Source organism: Perca fluviatilis, chromosome 16, assembly GCF_010015445.1.
Source record: "Perca fluviatilis chromosome 16, GENO_Pfluv_1.0, whole genome shotgun sequence".
NCBI classification, from domain to species: Eukaryota; Metazoa; Chordata; class Actinopteri; order Perciformes; family Percidae; genus Perca; species Perca fluviatilis.
Genome location: NC_053127.1, coordinates 37,570,760 through 37,576,409, shown reverse-complemented (window position 1 = coordinate 37,576,409; position 5,650 = coordinate 37,570,760). Strand labels below are relative to the sequence as shown.

At 36.0% G+C, this 5,650-nt stretch overlaps 1 long non-coding RNA gene across 1 annotated transcript; it reads left to right on the top strand.

The window, feature by feature from the left end:
• The first annotated feature begins 309 nt into the window (after nucleotides 1–309).
• Nucleotides 310–5,404, top strand: LOC120575587. Its single transcript, XR_005642014.1, has 4 exons — nucleotides 310–431; nucleotides 1,513–1,542; nucleotides 3,884–3,909; nucleotides 4,357–5,404. It is a non-coding gene; the product is annotated as an uncharacterized LOC120575587 (long non-coding RNA).
• The last annotated feature ends 246 nt before the right edge of the window (nucleotides 5,405–5,650 follow it).

Sequence of the window (5,650 nt, the reverse complement as noted above, 5' to 3'; positions counted from 1 at the left end):
TCCTTGTCATAATAATGGTGTTATTCAACTTTTTAATGAATTTCACTTATCACTCATACTTTACCAACTATTGTCACTACTTTAACTATTAATCCAGTTTAGCTTTAACATTTTAGCCATTCAGCACACACGCACACATACACACACATGCAAACACACACACATGCAAACACACACAGACATATACACACACACACACACACACACACACACACAAAGACAGGACACACAGACACACACACAAACACACACACACACACACACACACACACACACACACACACACACACACACACACACACAACTAATTTGACTTAGCTAATTTATTGTGTTTGGCACCAGAATCTCTGACTTCCCCTGAACGCCTCACTGAAATCTAACTGCGCAGCTCCCCAGCACAACGTCCCCATTCTGTTCTAGAAGCTTCTGAGGTAAGTAGCAGTATCCAGTCTGCTGTCTAAAAACCTTTTTGAACGGTAGAAATACAGGTGTTGTGTTTTAAAAAAAGGCTGGCATTGGTTTCCACTTCATATAGAATACAAACATGAATTAAGAGCGAAATGTTTGACTGTAACGTTACAGCTTGGTAAATTATACTTAGCTATCATTAGCTAGCTAATATTAGCGCCGATGCTAACGCTAACGCGATGCTAACGCTAACGCGATGCTAACGCTAGCTAATATTAGCTAATGAGAGCAGCTTGGTATCTTTAGCTAATATTAGCTAAGGCATCGTTAGCATTGGCACTGATATTAGCTAATGATAGCAGCTTTGATACAATTATTTATAGCTATCTTTAGCTAATATTAGCTTTGTTAACTGACATAAAACTACTTGTTAGTGGTTTGGCTATTGTCAATGGAAAAGCAAACAAACTGTGTTCTTGCTGGAAAATACCAAGACAACAATGATGCTAATGTTGCTCTATCACACTGTTAGCTAGACCCCACTTAGTGATAGGTAGGTAGGTAGGTAGGTAGATAGATAGGTTGGTTCAATTCAAGGTCCCTGTAGCCTAAAGAAATCACACACAACATACATACATGATAAACAGGATGATAAAAAGACAGTCCACATGAATAATATGGACAATAAAAGAAAAGATGCTACTATTGATTAAAAAAAATTACACGTAGCTACAAAGGGATGTATGGTAAGGTGGTAAGGACAGTTGATGCTAAATGTTAATAGTGTTTATAGTAAGTTACAATACTGTTAATATAATTCTCTGGCTAACGTTTTAGAGCTAGCACAAGATTAGCACTTAGATAATGTTAGCAGTCCTCTTAAATCTGCTTTTTGTCAATGAACCTAACCTTTAAACTGTTTAGCTTGTAACTGACGTTGTGGCATTGTGTGTATTCATAAATAAAAAATGAAATAGCTGCTCTGCCTCACATACAGACTTGCTGTTATAGCAGCATTTTACCATTTACTGAGGTTTTTTGTCTCTGTTTGTACACTGTAACCTTGAACCCACTAACTCAGTTTGTCACTTTATTTCTCAACAGAACATCGATACTGCTGTGCGCTTTTGATTGGTAAGTATAGTAATACTATGACTGAAATTGACAATAGATCACATAACTCGACTGAAGATAATTATTTAGCATCTGTACACGTTTACGTTTTGTTTAGAAAAAAGCAATTTACATATGATTTACACCAGGTGATGATTAATTCTGTGTACTGTGGCTATTAAAAGCAGACTGCACACTGTACAGAACTGTGGCATATTGATTAAGTCCTAAGAGTTTTGTATCATATTAAAGGAAATAAATTGCGTCCTTAAAAAGAAGTATTACCACAATATACATTCTAACACTTTTAAATATGAATCACGAAGGAGACTTTGATAATGAATAAGTTAATATGTTGTCCAGCCTGAAAAGTTAAAACAATAAGCTGTGAGGTTGGTTTTCTAAGTAAAACTGGATATATCTTGCTCTATGCCTCACCATACAGATGATGATCTTATAGAACATGATTCATTGCTGTAGATTAAGCTACCCAGCAGTATATAGAGGAGTTAAGATTAGCACAATTATCAGTCAAATGCAACATTAATGCAGCAGCAGTAATCATTAATCCAGAAACATAGAATAGGAAACACACACAGACACATACACACACACACACGTGCATACAGACGCACACACACATACAGATGCGCACACACACAAACACACAGACAGACACAGAAAGACCCCCCCACACACACACACACACATACACACACACACACACAGACATAGAGAGACACACACATCCCCACAACACACACAAACACACACGCATGCACACACTCACGCACACTAGGGATGGGCGATATGGCCTAAAATCCATATTGCGATATACATTGCAGCCTCTTGCGATAACGATATATATCGGAATATATATACATTATAATAGAACCATTTTAGACCAGGTTACATAGACCCTAAGGAAAACAAAACTGCTAAATGTATTTTTTTTTTTTTTTTAAAGAGAAAGAAACATAGTATGTAGTTTTGAGAACATTTATTGTTCAAAACTGTAATTATACAACATAATGTTGCAGATAAATAAAATTCAAGTACACTAATTTTACACTAAACCATTCTAAAAGGCACTACACTTAGTAAGTTTAAGTCCTTGGTTCTTAAATGCCACCCAAGATGCAGAGAACAGGAAAAACTGGTGTCTGTTTAGTTTAGGAACATACACTGTACTTAAAATACTTCCATTATTAGGCAAAGATGCACAGATACTTTAAATAAAAACATATTTCAAACAAAGTTTCTTACCTGCAGCCTAATGTAATGCGTGCGCGCTGAAATGCGCGCACACACACACACACAACACACACACAGAAGAGTCGGGACTTTTCCCGGTGGGCCGGTCTGATAATAGATATACATTGCCATTTGTTAGCAACACCATCCGGCGGCCTGGCGCCGCTGCCTGCTGGTCAGACTGTACAGCTAACAGCAAATAACGGATGTTGCACCAGTCTTTTTCACCAGCTCCTTTTCGTTTCGCTTTTAGTCACGTTTACTCAAGATGACGATGACGCGTTGCAGCCGGTTACAGCTCGTGGCTCTAAACTTCACGGGTAGATTGCGTCATCAACATGAATTATCGCGATACAATATAATTAAAATCTCTATCGTAGGCCAGTTTTATATCGTCTATATTGCCTTTCGTCTATATCGCCCATCCCCACACGCACACACACACGCACACACACACACACACACACACACACACACACACACACACACACACACACACTTTTTAAATATGATTCACAAAGGACACTTTGATATTGAATAAGTTAATATGTTGTCCAGCCTGAAAAGTAGGCTACTCATTAAAGGTCCCATGACATGGTGCTCTTTGGATGCTTTTATATACCATTTCTAGCCACTGGGGGACCATAGGCAGGCTGGGGGAACGCATATTAATGTTAAAAAAAACCTCATACATTGTCATTTTCATGCCATAGGACCTTTTAAAATAAGCTGTGAGTTTGGTTTTCTAAAGTAAAACAGGATATGTCTTGCTGTATCCCTCACCATACAGATGATGATCTTATAGAACATGATGCATTGCTGTAGATTAAGCTACCCAACGTTTGTAGGGTTTGTAGTTGTACTTGTAGTGGAGTATTTTCACACTTTGGTATACGTATTTTACTTAAGTGAATGATCTAAATAGTTTATCCACCACTGCACATATGTACTACGTATGAATTTAATATTACAGTGATTTAAAAAATCTTGATAATAAAATAAATTACTGTTGTGAATATCTTGTCTTGTAAAATGAAACTGAAAATCCTCTCCTCTCTCCCCCAATGCTTTTGTCTACCTCCTCTCTACGTTGCTGCTGGACCATCAGTGTTGGTTACCACGTGGCAAGTCGACGTATGTTAACACACATGAATGATGTCGTTGTGGTTGTTATGATATGTTGTGTGTCGCCTTGACACTTTGTTTGGCAGTAAATACTACTACTGTCTAACGTTACTGTACACATCTGCTTGTGCACTCTACATACTTTTAGTTAGTATTTCACCATCTGTGTTAGTGAATCCTTGGACACCCCACAGTATACTTCACAGACACACAAAAATTAGGCAACATGATGTGATTGAACACAGAAGTCAGTGAATACAGAGATTTCCTAGAGACACCTACTAAAGTCATAGTGAAACAATGACACTACTAAAGTCCCTCTTAGCTAAATCATACCAATAATCTGGTCCTTCCTTGATGTTAAAAGAATATTCACATATTTAAAGCAATCACTTTTTATGTAATGTTTTTTTCTCTTTTGTATGTCTAATGCAATGTCTCCATTTTGTGTTGCAGGGTCCGCTGGCCTCCAGCTCCTCTCCCTCTCCATCTATCCATTTGAGATCATTCACCTCTCTCCTATCACTCTACCCACTCATCCCTTAATATAAGACGTTCTATCTCTCCTGTCAATCTAATACATCTATCTAATTTTGAGGTTTTCTATCTCTCCTGTCATATCTACTATATCTATCTAAATTTTGGAAATTCTATCATTCTATCCCTCTAATTCTATCCCGCTCTATCTAAATTTGCTATTGGTGCAAATTACCCTATGGTCTTGGTTCAAATATTTTTCATGTAAATGTGATATGGTTCATGGTTACAAGTGAAGTTACAAGTTACAAGTACTTGTTTGTGGATCTACAGGAAATTGGTACCTGATCATTCTGTTTTATGGTTCTGTGAGTTTCTCTGCTCACACTTTTTCTACCTCTCTTGTCTTTCTCTCACACACATTTGATTTGGCCTTTTCAATTGGCAAAAACCTTATTTTTGAATTGTCCATATTGTATCAATATTCTATTTAGTAATAGTCATAATTAAATAAATTATTTTTTAGTTTGTTCATTAAATTTAAATTAATTGAAAAGACTGGAAACACATAAATAACACATTTTGTTTAGCTTTTTATCACAAACATTTGACTGTAAAAACTAATTCAAAATTAAATCTGGTACATTTCCAAATATATACGTTGCTGTTATAAAGTGTACCATTGAAGTCTCTTGTTAATGTACATAACAATAAATTGAAGTCCAAATCTATATTTATACAAGAAAAGAGCTGTAGTTGTTCCTGGACCGTGTTGCTGTGGAGCTCTGTACCAAAAGGTTTGTTTTGACTGCAAATATATTCACACCAGAGTACACATAATCAGTTTTTGTTTGTACAAGTGTAAAAGTAATTACACTACATATATTGTGTTATTTGTCTCTATTTCACATATTTGTACCTTGTCTATACAGTTACCCACGTTGGTGGCATCAACACCTTTTGTACATGCTTTATTGTTGGTTAAACCTTTATAAAGTGAAATAAATAAACCAACTGTAAGGAGAAACTGTGTTCTTTACATATATTAAAATAAACCTCTGAATATATTAAGGTTGAAAAAAATTAATCTGGCATTTAGAAAACCTAAAATAATCAAAGTTATTCTTAGAAAAGCACAGTATTTGAACATCAGTACAGATTTCTTGATAGTGCCTTAAAATACTAAATAAACCATATTCCTGTGTCCTATTGGTTTTCAATATACTGAAGATATAGAAACTTAAGTACCACTGAAATACAGTATATCCATATA